This window comes from Ochlerotatus camptorhynchus, unplaced genomic scaffold (genome assembly GCF_037179485.1).
Source record: "Ochlerotatus camptorhynchus isolate MF236.1 unplaced genomic scaffold, CSIRO-AGI_Acam_v1.1 ptg000538l, whole genome shotgun sequence".
Lineage (NCBI taxonomy): Eukaryota > Metazoa > Arthropoda > Insecta > Diptera > Culicidae > Ochlerotatus > Ochlerotatus camptorhynchus.
In genome coordinates this window covers 243,407-261,907 of record NW_027041021.1, presented here as the reverse complement: position 1 = coordinate 261,907, position 18,501 = coordinate 243,407, and the positions used below count along the sequence as shown (strand labels likewise).

Here is an 18,501-nt window from a genome sequence, read left to right as displayed (position 1 = left end):
TTTCATAAAAACGTCATAATTCTTGTAAAAGAGTCGCGAATCGCCAAAATTACCTAGATACATCAACAATGATTAAAAAAAACCGCAAAATTGCTTAAGAAACGACAAAATGATCTAGAATTGCAAAAAGGAAATAGTAAGGAAAACAAAAAACTGATCATGGAAAAGTCATAAATGGTCTAACAAACATCACAAGGCCTACAATCGCTAAAATGTTTCCAAAGCGCCAAACATAGTATTTGATAGCCTGAATTGGTCTCAAACACTAAAAATGTCTTTAAAAACGGAAAAAATACATAAAAATTACAAAAAAGGTTCAAAAACTGCAAGAATTGATCTAAAAAAGGAAAAAAAATTGACAAAAATAACAAATGACAAAATACTCTCAAAACACAAAAACAATATCCTCAAAACATTAAAACATTAAAAAAATTGCAGAAAAGGACTTTGAAATTCTAAAATTATTTTGAAACACTGCTACAATCTAAACATAAATTGCTCAACAAACTTAAAAAAAAACCCCAATTTTTCATTTGATTAATTAAAAGAAAATTGATGCGTTGTTATGCTTTTAAACCCATAACAATTTTCCCAAAAAATATTACAGTTTAAAGTTCTGCGACCCACGTACCGATAACATGTAATCCACCGGTGGATCGCGACACATAGATTGAGAAACGCTGCCGTACATATTTCCTTAAAACTACCTTCGAATACTCCTCAGAATTCATTTCGATTTATCCTTAGAATTCCATTTATATGCGCTTAAGCTTGCTTTAGTAATGCTCATTAAATTTATGCGCATAAGGATACGAATGAAAATTTCTTCTCCAAGTCCAAGAACTATGAAAATTTCCCAATAATTTTGAAGTTTGTTTTCAAATTTGGGATCACGGAAAATCATCAAAAATCCGACGGATTATTGTTTTAAAGGTCCTTGATTTAAAAAATAAATCACAACTTTTCGTGTTTTAGAAAGTAACCAACTTAACCATATATATTTTTTAAAGTCCCACAGTCCTGAAGATTCATTTTAGTCCAAAATCTCTTCGTGATCTTAGTTGAAGTTTTTTTTTTCAAATGGTCCAATACCGTTCATAAGTTTAAAAAAAATTACGATTCAGTGATTCAGTATAAATTAAATTAAATAAAAATGGATAAGCTTTTTAGATCTAAGACATAAAAATAAAAATAAATCTTGGATAATTTGCTGCGATCATCGAGTTAATTTTTAAACTCATAAAAAAAAATTCAAAGGGAATTATAAGGCGAGGGCAATCACCTTTCCCTGCCACCTCTCAAATACAATTACGAATTATGCCATCAATTTTAAATAAATTGAAATATTGATACACGCTCCGCCCCTCGCTCACCAGGTTAAAAAGTGGGGGTGAAGACATTTGTTCGATCTGATTGAAGAGTTCTTTCAAACCCTTCTGGCATCCCTGAATTGTACTACCATTGTATTTCGTTAATCTAGTACCTCAATCAACGTACTAGATTACAGCGTTAATCATGTCTCTCAGTTTGTTATATGTATGTTGTTTTTGAATCTTGTTAGAGAATATAGTTCTTCTTTGGCTTTATTACGTCTATACTGAGGGCCTCCCTTAGCTCAGTCGGTAAAGGCGCAGCTACAAAGCAAGACCATGCTGAAGGTGGCTGGGTTTGATTCCCGGTCTAGGAATTTTTCGGGTTGGACAATTTCTCGACTTCCCTGGGCAATAGGGTATAATTGTACTTGCCACACAATTATCTAATGCAAAAATGGTACAGGCATCGAAAGCTCTCAATTAATAACTGTGGACGTGTATCTAGAACACAAGTTGAGAGCACGCGATAAGCTAATATGCGATATGCGATATGCAATAAGCTTGACATGCGAAGAAGAAGAAGAAGAATAAGAAGAAGAAGAGTACTGGGATTTTACGCAGGCCCTAAACTTAGTGTTGTAGATGTACTTCCACAGTTGTTTGAGAACTTTCTAAGCCTGTACCATGTTTGCGTTAATATAATTATGTGGCAATTACAATCATAAATACTCTATTAAGGTGTCGACTCAATGAAGAAAACCAAATTCCCTGTAATTTTTACAAAAAACCAAGTAATCCGGTTTTGGCACGACCCCATGAGCTATTATATTCTTCAGATATGTACTGGTACAGGACATTTTTTCATGAAATATATGAACCTCTAACCAGAGTGGTCCAGTGCAATCTCAAATTGAATAAAGCGTTCGATACATGTTATAGAATGCAAAACAAAAAAAAAAAACAAAATTCGCGTGTTGCCAAAAACGGGAAGGCATCGCATTTTTCTAAATCCACAAACTTTAAACGTGGTAAGCACCAGATAATCAGTTCAAGCATTGATTGTGTTCAGGAAGCTGCAACCATACCGACATAAATCTTCATCATGCTTAAAATTTCAGCAAGTTCGTGATCCGTTTCTTACCTCATGATACGAGAAGAGATTCTTGGCATGGCAATTTTCTCACTCTTCGAAGATCTTTTCTGACTGTTTCCGAACTCAACGCTCAACACCTGTCTTTAATTCCTTTATATTTTTTTTCGCTTGTGCACATTTTGAGATCCACCTCTGTAGGAAAATTATTCCGGATAGTACGCTTAACCAAGCACTTATTAGCGACCGGATTTCTCCGGTGGGATATCGTAAAAACAGTGCTTCCCCCTCCAAAATCATCTCAAATTGCAATACTGAGAAGCTAATTTTCCGAGCTTACCAGGTTTACAGTGAAGACCTAAAACACTCAATAAAGCAACTGTATGCTGTCAAGGCAATGCTTGTTTACGTATTTTTGAATCATTATACAATCATAAAAGTGCTACTCCAAGCAATAACAAAAAAAATTCATCCAAACAAGACAATTATTCTAAATTCTCATTTAGTTGATTTTCTGAGCTAATCATGCAATCAAGAACAGGGGGGCTCCCATACAAATGAAACAGAAATTTCTGCATAACTCGAGAACTAATCAAGCAAATGGAACCAAATTAGGCATGTGGGGGCGAGTGTGGGGGTATAAGGAGCTAGATAATCATAGGGGGTAGCCCCTTAGATAATAGGGGGGGGGGGGCTACGTACAATATAGCATGCTTTTTTTAAATCGGCGCATAAACTCAAGCTAACATTGAATCCCGAGCAAGACCGGGCACATTCAGCTAGTTTTATATAAAAAACAATCAGTATCACTGTAACAACCACCAAACGAAATATTGAGTGCTTGAGACGTTTTCTTTCAGAGACAACATAAATTCAGTTTTTTCATATGTCTTTACTCCTTTGCATAAATGGATTAATCCTACTGAAAACAAACTAAACTTCAAAACATTTTCTCAAGACCCTAAATCAAAACCTCTCCCTTCGTTCATACGGTCCATACTATGCAGACGACCTTGTTTTGTAAGGACATCAACGCAACAATATAGTTTAATGATGTATGAAATTTAAAGGAACCAGCTAAAACTAACATTTATGGAAGTAATACTCATTTATTATATTTACAGGGAAAACATGTAAATTAACTATAACTGACCATTTTGCTAAAATAATTTGAAGCCTAAATAACTCTATTGTGTTGTGCTACACTAAAAGAAACGACAAATGTGTTGTTTCAGTGTAGACGATAATTGTTAGGAGTTGTGGAGAGTTTGACCGTCAAGAGCGGAAACAGAGAGGAGACTAGGAAGAGAAAAATGATTAAAGTAGTAGTACTCGCGCGGTGAAGATGTGTTTTCTTAACAAATAAAAATAAAGATTAAATTACAGTTCATTTGCCTTTCTTCAGTGAGTATCCGATGAACATTTTCGTCCTGATCGTGCCGGATGTCAGATTAGTGGATGAAAAGACTTTATATTTTCGGTTCGTGAGCGAATCAAAAAAGATTTGACGCGAATTTCGGCGGTTGCGACGGTCGAGAATCGCGAATTGAATCCGATTGCAAGCATTGCGTCGGATAATATTTTCCAATAAGTGCGGTTGTTGGAAATTGAATACTGTGCCTGGTTGTTAGTGGCTGAAGAAACAATCCGGCGACTTGCGAGTTCCAGACAAATGCTGCTGCTAGCCAAAAGGCAGAATAGAAAAATGGAGGTCTAACCTAAAAAAAGAAGATTTCCAAGTGTGATGTTTTTGCGCTCTGGAAGAGTGAAAAGATCGTTGTTCCTGTCGACGCCATTTCTAACACAATCTCGTGGAGACAGTGTGCTACGTAGTGTGCGTGAGCAGAAAGACGAGCTTGAAAATCGGCAGAAAAAGAAAACAGATGGCGGAAAGTGTAGATGCGCTAGATCAGCAATTTTGATTGCCGGTACAGATCACAACAAGTTCACCCATCATGCCTTGAAGCTGTACATGAAGACGGTTGATTCTGCCTATGAGAAGTACAACAACTTCCAGAACCGTATTTACCTCACGGATCCACTGAGGAGGGCGGAATTCGAGCCGAAATTCATAGAATTTGAAGAGCTATACGAGTTCGTTCGAATTTCATTGAGTCAGATGATCCAGCACTTCGAGGACATGGAAAAGGCCGTTGCAGATGTGGCAGCTTTGGAGCGCGAGAGGCAACTTTTCGCCATGAAGTTTGCGAGTAGTGCAGTGGTAGTGGACGGACATGTTGGTACCAGTGGCGCACAGCAACGAATGCCACCATCACTGTTGCTGCAACAAACACCGTTGCCAACTTTTGACGGTCGGTACGAACAGTGGCATAAGTTCAAGGCCAGATTCTGCGATATTGTTGACCGCTGTACACAAGATTCCCCATTATTTGGACAAGGCGTTGGTTGGAGAAGCGAAAGGGGCAATCGACGAACAGGCTTTAAAAGATAACAATTACGAAGGCGCGTGGAGAATTTTGATCGAACGGTATGAGAATCTCCCGATGGTGATTCATGGCTACGTCACGAATTTGCTGAACCTCAAACCGATGGCCAGAGAGTCGTCACTGGAATTACGGACGTTGATCGACGACTGCACGAAGCGTGTGGAGTCCCTGGAATTCCACAAACTCAAGATGGATAAAATGACGTCGAAATTGGATCCGAGTACCCGTAGAAGCTGGGAGGCATCTTGTGAACACGGTAAGCTACCAATATTCAAGGATACGATCGCATTCCTTCGAAAGCACTCTCACGTTCTGGAGCGATGTGAGTAAAATGTCATAGTCACGAAAGATAAAGTTGCGACGTTCAGAACTCAGACGCCTTCTGTAACTAGTAAGACGCATACTGTGATGGTTGCGAAGGCGAACGATGGATGCCCCGTGTGTGGAACTGCTCATTCAATCGAAGCATGCGGACCATTCAAGAAGCTGAGTGTTAATGAGCGGTACACAAAGGCGAAGCAGCTGGGATTGTGCTTTGGTTGCCTACAATGAGGACATCGAACGACAACCTGTAAGACCAGTAAAGTGTGCCCAACTTGCACGAAGAAGCACCATGTATTGATGCACCCAGAGGAGAAGTCTGTTGCGCCCGAAACTACACAACCGCCTGCAACAGGACTTGAGAAGAACTCCACTCAACCATTGATTGCAGCGAAGTGCACGTTCGAGCCAATGCAGACGAAACAGATTTTGTTGGCGACAGCTTCCAGTGGGGAAGCGCACAAGTGTCATATGCTACTTGATTCTGGAGCGATGGCGAACTTCATGTCAACTAGAATGGTGGAATTGCTGCGACTGCAAAAGGGGAGTGCAAATGTCTCGATGGATGGAGTAAACGGGATGAAGACCCTAGTGAAATACAAAGTGCATGCTAAAATGGAGTCCAGAACAAGCAAATTCGAATCGTCGCTAGATTGCCTGGTTGTCCCTAGAGTGACCGGTGCATTGCAAGCATTGAAGATCGACCTACAGAGCTGGCACATTCCCGAGTCGGTGTTGTTAGCTGATCCATACTTTTATGAACCAGGTCGGATGATTGACATGCTAGTCGGAGCGGAGTTGTTTTTCAAAGTGCTAGAAGAGGGTAAGATTAGGTTGTCCCCAAATTTACCATTGCTGCAGGAGAGTCAACTCGGTTGGCTTGTTTCTGGCCCGGTAGCTGACACTGCGGTGATAGACACTGTGAAGGTGTGTCATGCTGGGGCTTTGGATACAGCTGACGAACAACTGTGTGAAATGATGAAGCAGTTTTGGACCATCGATGAGTTTGGAGGTGATGCGTCACTTTCGTCAGACAATGAATGCGAGTTGAACTTCCTGGAGAGTCATTGCAGAACCAAGGATGGCCGCTATGTGGTAAAATTGCCATTCCGTGAAACCGTTGGAGAACTCGGGGAGTCCCGGAAACAAGCAATGCAGCGATTTATGGCGTTAGAGCGTCGCTTGGACAGACATCCGGATTTGAAACAGATGTACGTGGAATTTATCAACGAGTATCTGGCGCTGGGTCATTGCCGAGTTGTGCCGAGTGCTGAGTGCGAGAATCCTGAGTTTGCCTACTACCTTCCACACCATTGCGTGTTGAAGCCAGAAAGCTCTACCACGAAATTGAGAGTGGTGTTTGACGCTTCAGCGAAAAGTAGTACAGATTTGTCGCTGAACGATGTGATGGAGATACACGCTAACTTGAAAGTACCCATTAATGGTTGAAAAATACCCATTTTGAAGAAAAGTGGCTTAACTCATTAAATGAGTAAATTTTTTACCCATTAATGAGTATCTGTTACCCATTAATGAGTAATTGTTAATCATTAATGGGTAACAGATACTCATTAATGGGTAAAATTGTTTAATCATTAATGAGTTAAGCCACTTTTCTTCAAAATGGGTCTTTTTTTACTCATTAATGAGTACTTTCAAGTTAGCGTGTAGGGCCAACGGTCCAAGAGTCGCTGTTCAACATTCTACTAAGATTTTGCTGGTACAAGTTCGTTTTCACTGCCGACGTCTTGAAAATGTATCGGCATGTCATGGTTGACAAGGCTCATCGGAAGTACCAGTGGATTCTGTGGAGAGACAGTAAGGAGCAGCCAATCAAGGAGTTGGAGTTGAACACGGTGACTTACGGAACAGCTGCTGCACCTTTTCTTGCAACCCGAGCGATTCTTCAATTGGCCAGAAACGAGCAAAGCACATTTCCAGCCGCAAGTGAAGTAGTTGAAAAATGTTTCTACGTCGATGACGTATTGACTGGTGCTGATACACTTGACGACGCAAGACAGCTCCAGAAGGATTTGATTGCACTGCTGCATAGAGGAGGATTTCAGCTTCACAAATGGTGTGCAAACGACGAGGCGTTACTGGAAGACATTTCTATAGACGCTCAGGAGAAGCAGCTGGACTTCAACGACAGCGAAGTCAACGGAGTAATTAAGACACTTGGAATATTGTGGGACCCCTTTGGAGATGAATTTATGTTTCACGTGAACCCAGTAAGCGACTGCTCTGAAATTCCAACGAAGAAAATGGTGCTATCTGAAATGTCAAAACTGTTTGACCCCCTCGCCCTACTAGCACCAACAATTCTCATCGCCAAACTTGTCATGCAGCAGCTATGGCAACACAATGTGGGATGGAATGATCCGATTCCGAAAGAACTGCTTCGAACTTGGAACCGATTCAGATCCGAGCTTTGTTGCTTGAATTCCTTGCGGATCAAACGGCGGATAACTGTTGATGACACAATTGCTTTGCACTCCACTGCGCCCTAGCTACAAGTACGGTCGACTTAGTTCGCGCTCCGCTATTTTGGAAGTTTTCTCGCTATTCGCTTGATTTAAATTATCAGTTTTTTCTCGCTTAGAGTTCCCAGCTAAATAATTAACTAAAAGTGAGTTTTTTTCTGAGAAGAAAGTGTGTTTTCGGCATCATCGGAAGGACAATTGTTTTTGCGATTGCCAATTCGCCAACCATTTTGCGCACCATCGGTGCGTGGTAACGCATACCTGCACACGGATCATCGTCATCGAGTGTCAGCATCTGCCTCCGCATTTCCACCGCTCATCTATCATCGTGTGTTCAGCTGAGTGCCGACCCTAATACAAGCACACACCAACGAAGACCGCCCGCACACGCGGATCGAAGATCATCTACGCTGCGCGTCGCTCCGCTGCTGCTGTGTAAACGATCGGTAGTAGTAGTATCGGATTTTCAGATAATTTTTTGTTCTTGTTTCTTTCTTTCGCCCATCAGTTATATTTAAGTTTGTTTTTCTGTGTTTGTAGTTTTTTTTTCGTGTATTGTGTCCGAGTGATTATCGTTTCAGTGGTAGAGCGTTTTTCGCTCCCACTAGTACGGCAAAATGGACATTTTGTCGCAAGACGAAATGGACGTTTTGTCGGAAGATGACACTTCTTTGCCACGCGATGGCAAGAAGGGTCGAAAACGTACGTCTTCTCAGAAGACAGATGATGCCTTCCCTGGTTCGTCGTCTCAGTCTGACAAAGGTCCGGCTCAGAAAAACCCCCAATCGCGAGCCTATCCAGATGACTCGACTGGCCCATGGGTTGTCTACTTTCAGCCCAAAAACAAACCTTTGAACATTGTGCAAATCTCAAATGATTTGACGAAGCGATTCTCGGCCGTGACCGAAATCACGAAGGTTAGTCACAATAAACTTCGTGTGTCCGTCTCTAACCTGAAACAGGCTAATGAGATTGCTGTCTCCCAGCTCTTTACGCTTGAGTATAGAGTTTACATCCCAGCTCGTGGTGTGGAGATCGAAGGTGTGGTCACCGAAGCGAGATCTTGGAGAAGCAGGCGGTTGGCCGTTTCAAGAACCGTTTGCTTCCCGCGGTGAAGATACTGGATGTCCAAAAACTGGGCTCAGTATCTGTCAGCGAGGGTAAAAAGAGTTTTACCCCCACAGACTCGTTCCGTGTGACCTTTTCTGGTTCAGCCCTTCCTACTACATCGAGCTGGGAAAACTTCGACTACCTGTGCACTTGTTCGTTCCCCGGGTCATGAACTGCCAAAACTGTAAGCAGTTGGGACATACGGCGTCCCACTGTGGCAGCAAGGCACGCTGTTCCAAATGCGGGGAAAAGCACGAGGATGGCGCTTGCACAGTCACTGCACCAAAATGCGTGTACTGTAAGGGAACTCCTCATGGTCTCTCGTCATGCCCGGTGTACAAACAACGCGGGATGAAATTACAACGCTCACTCAAGGAACGTTCCCGGAAGTCTTTTGCGGAAATGCTTAAGACGGCCACGTCATCGACGAACGACAAAAATCCATTCTCTCTTTTGTCAGATGACGAGACTGACTCTGACTTGGCTGAGGAGGGAACTTCTTTCCGTTTTTCTGCACGGAAACGAAAACGCATCCGTTCGCGGAAAGTTGACAATGAAGAACCCCAAATCAGCTTGCCCAAATCAAGGAGTGGTGGAAAAAAGAGACTTCTACTCTTCCTGGGTTCCGCAGAACTGACTATACCCAGGATTTTCCACCTCTCCCGGGGACATCCAAAACCCCTGATGTCCCATTTTTAAGAACAGAAACCCCTTCTTCATCTGGGTTGTTCTCATTTGATAAAATTGTGGACGATATCCTCAAGTACCTCAATATTTCTGATCCTCTCAAAAGCATTGTTCTGGCAATGATTCCTTCTGTGAAGACCCTCTTGAAGCAATTGACATTGAAGTGACCCCTCCTTGCAGCAATCATTTCCTTCGATGGATAATTTTTCAAACGAGGTCGGGGATTTGATCACTGTTCTACAGTGGAATTGCCGAAGCCTTATTCCAAAATTAGACTCTTTTAAGTTTTTAGGAAACGGCGCCGGTGGTGTAGTGGTAAGCGTGATTACCTCTCACCCCAGTAGGCCTGGGTTCAATCCCAGTCGGCGCCACCCGGATGTTCTGAGGCATAACATCTCTGATCACGCCTTCCTTCGGATGGGAAGTAAAGCCGTTGGTCCCCGGTTCATGAGTTGATGGGTCGATAGGTAGGGTCCATGTGTGGGAGCTGCCTTCCTGGCACGTCGGTAGCATTGGTGCCCAGCACGGAAAACAAGATCGACGGAAAAAACAAACCAAAGGAAAAAAAAAAATAAGTTTTTAGTTCACAATAATGATTGTGATGCATTTGCTCTTTGTGAAACTTGGCTCTCTTCAGATATAGATCTTCCTTTTTATAATTTTAACATTATTCGACTGGATCGTGAGGATTCGCGTGGAGGAGGGGTACTTTTGGGGATCAAAAAGTGCCATTCCTTCTATAGAGTGAATCTTCCACAATTTACAGGTATTGAAGTTGTCGCATGTCAGGCTATTATTAAAGGTAATAGCCTTTGTATTGCTTCTGCTTATATTCCTCCTAGAGCTGTTGTTAATCGAAAACAACTTTCAGATATATGTTCAGTACTTCCTGCTCCACGGTTGATTATGGGAGATTTTAATTCCCACGGTACAGGCTGGGGGGAACTGTATGATGACAACCGTTCTACTATGATATATGACCTCTGTGGCAACTTCAATATGACAATTCTTAACAATGGAGAAGTAACACGTTTGGCTGGTCCATCCTCAAATGGAAGTAAATTAGACCTCACACTTTGCTCTAACTCATTATCGTTGGATTGCACGTGGAATGTGATCCAAGATCCCCACGGTAGTGATTACATGCCGATCAAAATTTCGATTGCCAGTGGGTTCAATCCGTCGGAATCCGTTAAAGTCGCGTACGACCTCACCCGTAATATCGATTGGACAACGTTCAAGACCGCGATAGAGGAAGCCGTGTCGTCGGTAGAAGGGCTTCCACCGTTGGAGGAATATAACTTTCTCTCCAACCTGATCTTGGACAGCGCGCTTCGAGCTCAAACTCGGCCGGTTCCTGGAACGTCTTTCCGTAGGAAACCTCCTTCCCCTTGGTGGGACCAGCAATGCACTGAGGTTTATCGTAAAAAATCCGACGCGTTTAAGCTTTTCCGGAAACGTGGAACACCCGTGAATTTCGAAGCGTACTCTTCTCTTGAACGCGAACTCAAGAGCCTCATCAAAGCCAAGAAACGCGGATACTGGCGGCAATTCGTGGACGGATTATCGCACGAAACATCGATGAATACGCTTTGGAACGCGGCGCGAAGGATGCGTAACCGGTCTGCGAACAACGAGAGCGAGGAGTACTCAGATCGTTGGATTCTCAAGTTCGCGCGAAAAGTATGTCCTGATTCCGTGCCGGCACAGATGATTCCTCGCGAAACGACGAATTCGGTAGACGAGATCAGCCAGCCTTTTTCAATGCTGGAACTCTCACTCGCGCTCCTTTCGTGTGGCAATTCGGCTCCGGGGGCTGATAGAATCAAGTTCAACTTGTTGAAGAACCTCCCAGACGTCGCTAAGAGGCGCATGTTGAACTTGTTTTGTCAGTTCCTGGTGCTCAATATTGTTCCGGATGATTGGAGGCAAGTGACATTTATAGCCATTAAAAAGCCTGGAAAACCCGCTTCAGATCATAACTCGTATCGTCCCATCGCGATGTTATCGTGCATTCGAAAATTGTTGGAGAAAATGATCCTTTTTCGCTTGGACAAATGGGTTGAGACGAACCACCTACTCTCAGATACTCAATTTGGATTCCGTAGGGGCAAGGGAACGAACGACTGTCTCGCGTTGCTTTCCACAGAAATTCAGTTGGCTTTTGCTAAAAAAGAGCAAATGGCTTCTGTATTCTTGGATATCAAGGGGGCTTTTGATTCAGTATCGTTTGAAGTCCTTTCAGACAAACTCCACGCCTTTCTCCATTAATTAATAACTTTTTGTACAATTTGCTGTCAGAGAAACATATGAGCTTTTCTCATGGAAAATCTACATCTTCTCGATTTAGTTACATGGGTCTCCCCCAGGGCTCATGTTTAAGCCCCCTTTTGTATAATTTCTACGTCGGAGAAATTGACAATTGTCTAAGTGACAACTGCACGTTGAGACAACTTGCAGATGACGGCGTAGTGTCTATGACAGGGCCCAAAGGGGTCGACCTGTAAGGACCCTTACAGGATACCTTAGACAATTTGTCTACTTGGGCTATTCAGCTAGGTATCGAATTCTCCACGGAGAAAACTGAGTTGGTCGTTTTTTCTAGGAAGCATAGCCCAGCACAACCAAAGCTTCAACTTTTGGGTAAACCGATCACTCATTCTATGTCCTTTAAATATCTTGGGGTCTGGTTCGATTCAAAATGCACCTGGAGATCCCACATTGAGTATCTGAGACGAAAATGCCAACAAAGGATCAATTTTCTCCGAACAATTACCGGAACGTGGTGGGGAGCTCATCCGCAAGATCTTCTAACGTTGTACCGGACAACGATTTTATCGGTTTTAGAATACGGTAGTTTTTGTTTCCAGTCGGCGGCTAAAACTCACATCATCAAACTGGAACGTATCCAGTATCGTTGTCTTCGTATCGAGTTAGGATGCATGCACTCGACTCATACGATGAGTCTAGAAGTGTTGGCGGACATGTTGCCACTATCGGATCGGTTTTCGGAATTGTCCCTCATGCTTCTCACCCGTTGCGAAGTTATGAACCCACTGGTAATCGAAAACTTTGAAAAGCTTCTTGAGCTGAACCCTCAAACTCGTTTTATGTCATTGTACTACGTGTACATAACACTGGATGTCAGCCCTTCACAGCATAATCCTCATCGTGTATGCTTCTCCGACTTCGGCAATTCAGTTAGTTTAGATTTATCTATGACGCGGGAGATTCGTGGGATCCCAGAACATCATCGTTCCATGATTGTTCCGTCAATTTATGCTGCAAAGTTTGGCCAAGTTGATTCCGCAAGATCGTTCTTCACAGATGGATCATTAATAGAGATTTTGGTATGTATAACAAATTTCATAGCGCCTCTCGAATGCTTCAAGCTCCCTGTTCCGTATATATTGCTGAGCTGGCGGCTATATACTATACGCTAGAAACGATCGCCTCACTTCCACCAGATCACTATTTTATTTTTACGGATAGTCTCAGTTCTGTCGAGGCTATTCGCTCTATGAGGCCGGTAAAGCACTCCTAGTATTTTCTCATGAAATACGAGAGTTTCTAAGTGCTTTATCTTTAAGATCTTTTGTCATCACCTTTGCATGGGTCCCATCTCATTGCTCGATTCCGGGCAATAAGATGGCGGACTCACTTGCTAAGGTGGGCGCTATGGAAGGCGATATTTACGATCGACAAATCGCCAACGATGAATTTTTCTTCATTTATCGTCAACAGTCACTCGTCAGCTGGCAGAATAAATGGAGCGAAGGAAGTTTGGGACGATGGCTATATTCGATCATCCCTAAGGTGTCGAAGAGTCCTTGGTTCAAGGGGTTGGATGTGGGTTGAGACTTCATTCGTATGATGTCTCGCCTCATGTCCAATCACTACTCGTTAAACGCGCACTTGTTCCGTGTTGGGCTGGGGGACAGCAATCTCTGTGAATGTGGACAAGGTAACCAGGACGCAGATCACATTATTTGGTCTTATGCTGAGCATCGCGGAGTCAGATCTGAACTGTACGATTCCCTTCGGGCTCGAGGTAGACAACCTAATGTTCCAGTTCGAGATATTTTGGGTAGACGCGATCTGGAGTTTATGAAACTTATATATGTTTTCTTTAAGAATATTAACCTTAGATTGTAAGTTTGACTAACCGTGTTAGTTTTTGTTTTGTTCGTGTGGGTTTTTTTTTAATGTTTGTTTTTGTAATAATTGTATAATTACACTGTGGATACCAAATTGAATAGGAATAAGTTCATGTTTTAGGAATAATGAAATATTTGTATCGTAAATCATAACTCAATCCTCCTCCTCCCTCTCGAGATGACCGCGAGTAATCGGTTTAGTTCCTTTAAATCTAGGTGTAAGACATCAATTATGTATAACGCAAATGATAACTTGGCTCTGTAAAGTTTAGTCGATTGAACCTGTACAATAAAGTTAATTAATAAAAAAAAAAAAAAAAACAATTGCTTTGGAGTTGCACGGGTTCGCTGATGCTTCCAAGGTAGCGTACGGGTGTTGCATTTACATGAGAAGCGTGAAGAGTGATGGGACAGCAGAAATTCAGCTGATTTGCGGCAAGTCGAGGGTCGCCCCGATAAAAGAGATACAACGAGACATCAAGGTGGATGCAACGCCTGACGAGATGACGATCCCGAGGCTTGAGCTATGTGCTGCGTTGCTGCTAGCTGAACAAATGGAAAAAGTGCGCGAAACCTTAGCATTAACAACCACAAAGGTTGTGCTTTGGTCGGATTCGAAAATCGTGTTGAGCTGGTTGAAGCAAATGAAGACAGGTACTCCCGTGTTCGTTAAAAACCGCGTAATGAAGATTCGAAAGCTGTTTACATCCACCAAGTGGCATTACATCTCGACGCAACATAACCCTGCGGATTTGGTGTCCCGTGGAGTCTTCCCGGCAGATCTAATGCGTTGTGAACAATGGTGGTCTGGTCCTTGTGTGCTTCATATTACCGTCGAGGAGGAAGGTAACTTGGGTTGGTGGAACCGGAAGATGCTGAGCAGGTGTCTCTCCATCAAATTGCAGCAGTTGCCGTACCGCAGAAACTGATTGCTGCAATTGCACAGGGAAAAACAGCGTGACCCGTATGACGTAATCCTGAACCACAGCAGCTATCGCAAGTTGCAGCGTATTTTTGCGTACATTACCCGTTTCATTCATAATTGCAGCTTCAAGGGTAACAAGACTAAACGTAGAACAGGAGAGCTTTGCAATGAAGATTACAACGAGGCACAGAGAGCGATGGTGATCATTGTGCAGCAGGTGGTCTTCAAAGTTGAAATCGGTTGCATTCAGACAAGGCAAGCAGTCAAGGGGAAGCTGCGAAACTTGAATCCGATGTACGACAACGACGAAAGGCTGCTGAGAATTGGCGGTCGCATACGGAACTCTGACTTACCCAAAGATCAGAAGCACCCGATGATTTTGCATGAAAATAACCACTTTTCAGAGATCCTCGTCGAAGCCTTGCATCGAGAGCATCTTCATGTTGGATTAAATGGACTCCTCGCAGTGGTTCGACAAAGGTACTGGCCAGTGAATGCAAAACGAACCATCCATCCGGTTTTGAAGAAATGTGTACGCTGCTTCCGGATGAACCCCAGAGACATACAGCAGTATATGGGAGACCTCCCGATTTGTCGAGTTACTGCAGCCCAACCTTTTGCAAGAACCGGAATGGACTATGCGGGACCCTTTTTTATTAAGATCGGACGAATGAGAGCAAAGGTGAAGGTGTACGTATGTCTGTTTGTTTGTATGGCCACCAAATCCATTCACCTCGAACTGGTGAGTTCATTGACAACTGATGGATTCTTGGCGGCACTCCACCGGTTTGTTGGTCGACGTGGAAATCCAGCGGAATTGTTCTCCGATAACGGAACAAATTTCCGAGGAGCAGATCGAGAGCTTTTGGAGTTATTTAATTTACTGCAGTCGCAGATTTTGAGCGACAAGGTGAACGAGTTCTGCCAGCCGAGATGAATAAATTGGAATTTTAATCCCCCCAGGCTTCCTCCGTGATGGGAGGCCAACGTGAAATGTATGAAGTCTCATCTGCACAAGACTTTGAACGAGAGTTACCTGACATACGAAGAGCTGAATACTTTGCTGATACAGATAGAGAGCATATTGAATTCAAGACCACTTGTACAGCTGACTGATGATCCGTTCGACTATGAAGCACTGAGCCCTGGACACTTCTTAGTTGGACGAGAATTAATAGCAGTAGCAGAACCGCTTTACGAGGACCTGAAGGAAACGAGTCTGTCGCGGTATCAGCTGGTGCAGAAACGGATGCAGCATTTTTGGCAGAGGTGGTCAAATGAGTACGTGACAGGGCTACAGAAGCGTAGCAAATGGTACAAGGATTCCACACAACTGCAGAATGGGCTGCTGGTGGTCTTGATTGGCCACCTAAAACATGGAAACTGGGTCGCATCATCGAAACGCATCCAGGAAAGGACGGGATTATACGTGTGGTCACAATCCGCACAAGCAACAACACGTACAAGCGACCGACGACACAGATTGCAGTTCTACCAATCGATGACTGCATGGATCAAGTGGGATCCAAGGCGAAGTGAGGCCCTTGCCTCACCGGGGGCAGGATGTTACACTAAAAGAAACGACAAATGTATTGTTTCAGTGTAGACGATAATTGTTAGGAGTTGTGGAGAGTTTGGCCGTCAAGAGCGGAAACAGAGAGGAGACTAGGAAGAGAAAAATGATTAAAGTAGTAGTACTCGCGCGGTGAAGATGTGTTTTCTTTTCAATAAAAATAAATATTAAATTACAGTCCATTTGCCTTTCTTCAGTGAGTATCCGAAGAACATGTTGTATTGAAACATGCTTCATCAATCTAATATAATTTAATTATAATTCATTATATACGTATTAAATCTACAACACATAACTGCATATAACCCTAAAGTTTAAAATAAAATTGACTTTTAAAATATATAGGGGCCCTAATGTTGGCCTATGGATCTAAGATTGGGCTCATCGCTAAAAATCTGCTATTTATCAATTTTATCTAGATGAACGCGTCATTGGGATGGTTCTAGTGGGTATTTTTGGTCGCTATTGAAAATTTAGTCGATTGCTGAATTTATGTATGGGCCCAAATTAGGAGCATTTAGGCCGACATTACATCCATTTCCCCTAGATAATAAATATATACTGCGATTGTCAATCAAGAAGACATAATAAAGCTTGCGGAATTTGACATTACATGTAATGCAATGTCTTGTGGTAATTTGTTGATGCTTCCAATCCAATAAGATTAATGCTAAGACAAAAGTAAATATTGGAAGACTATAGGAAAGAATAATACTTATATATACTTATACTATATGATAACTACCAGCCAAAAATGCAATTTCAGAAGAATAAAAACATTAAGTGCATCCTGACATCCAGGAGGGAGTAGCACTACGAGCGTAAACATCAGAACTGTCCGGTTTTCCTTTTTTCACTACGTGCTGGGTCCACACACAGATTGCATGATATTGGAATTTATGACTAGGGACCAAGTTCGACTATTAGTGTATGACGGTTCTGAACTTACCTTAGGTTCCCGTTGTCGATCTCGAGAATTGCAGGCAATCCATTCCAACTGCGATAAACTCGTACAAATTTTCAATGTAGGAATCAATAATACCCATATTTGACGTATTGGTACTTCTTTATGTAGAAAAGTTGCTTTTGTGAATTCCTCCATATTATTTTTCGCCTTTCATCAACTCTGTAAACACTTGCTTTATTCACTCCTGCACCGTATTTTCAAATCACTTTGTATGTGGAATTAATCCACCGTGTTATTGAATCTTATTTTGTTCATACTGCACTAATTTTGTTAAAATTTAGGATTATTTTTTACAAAAAAAACCTGTTTGACATTTATCAACATTGTAGAATATCACTTTTTAATGGTAGCAGCTGCCATGGCCAATATTTGTAGTCCTCGGAATCGTCACCAGGGCTGTCATTTTAGGAGTGTTGCGACACTCACCATTGTTGAATAGTGTACACGCTATTTCAAAACTACCCCAATTTGGGTAGAATCCACCCAGATCCATGAAAACTGAACTTACCCAAAAATGGGTAAACTGTGTTGGGAGTGACAGGGAGTGACCAGTTGACAAATGCACGGTAACCAGCGTAAACACATTAATGTGTATAATTTCACATATAGAGATTGCTGACGTTTATCATACGCACACTACGTCATGTATACGTATACGCAAAATGTTTTCATCGGGAAAAAAAAACTTCATAGCAGAAAATTTTCCCGATGAAAACAAATCACTGACACAATCATACTTTAGCAATCTCTATTTCGTGAAAAAAGGGGTCTACTCATAAAATGTGTAAACTGCGTGTACACATTTATGTGTAAACCCATCAAACGTCAATAGATGTGTATTTTTTATCACATTTTTCAAGAACGGTTTTTACCGCAGAATGTGTAAAAAGTAATCATTCAAAGAATTTAAATATGATAAGGACACATGGTTTTTTATTAATATCGGAGTTTTCTTATTTGTGTCAAGGATTAAATGAAAATTGATCGGATTCAATAATATTTTATTAAAAAAATCGCAGCCAGACACCGGACAATGAAAACCTTAATGTTTATTTTTCCTTTCTAGGACTTAGCTATGAAAATAATATAAATTACTTACCCTCTAGCTTGTCCACCGTTGCTCTGTTACAGTTTGGACCGTAGTTTCTTATTTTTTCAGTTAAAATTGCTGAAAGTTTTTCGCTTTGGCAAATGTCGTGCATCAACGAAGGAGGATGTGGCAAGATTTGAAGTTTTTTTTTACCCATTAATGAGTTTAAAAATACACATTTTTTGACTGGTAATACATTCTTAAAATGTGTGTTTTTTTTACACATTTTAAGATCTCCAAATTTACACATTTTTTGACAGCGGCACATAAATTTAAAAAATGTGTATATTTTTACTCATTTATGTGTTAACGCTGGTTACCGTACACGCTAACTTGAA

General features: G+C 42.0%; 1 protein-coding gene across 1 annotated transcript in view; it reads right to left on the bottom strand.

Annotated features, from left to right (window-relative positions):
- LOC135713119 (serine/threonine-protein kinase Warts-like) overlaps window positions 1-17,431 on the bottom strand; it is a 63,528-nt gene extending 46,097 nt beyond the window's left edge. Inside the window, exon 1 of the mRNA XM_065236230.1 lies at window positions 17,056-17,431. The gene's annotated coding sequence lies outside the window, so the exon portion shown is untranslated. The remainder of the gene's footprint in view (window positions 1-17,055) is intronic.
- Window positions 17,432-18,501: the final 1,070 nt, after the last annotated feature.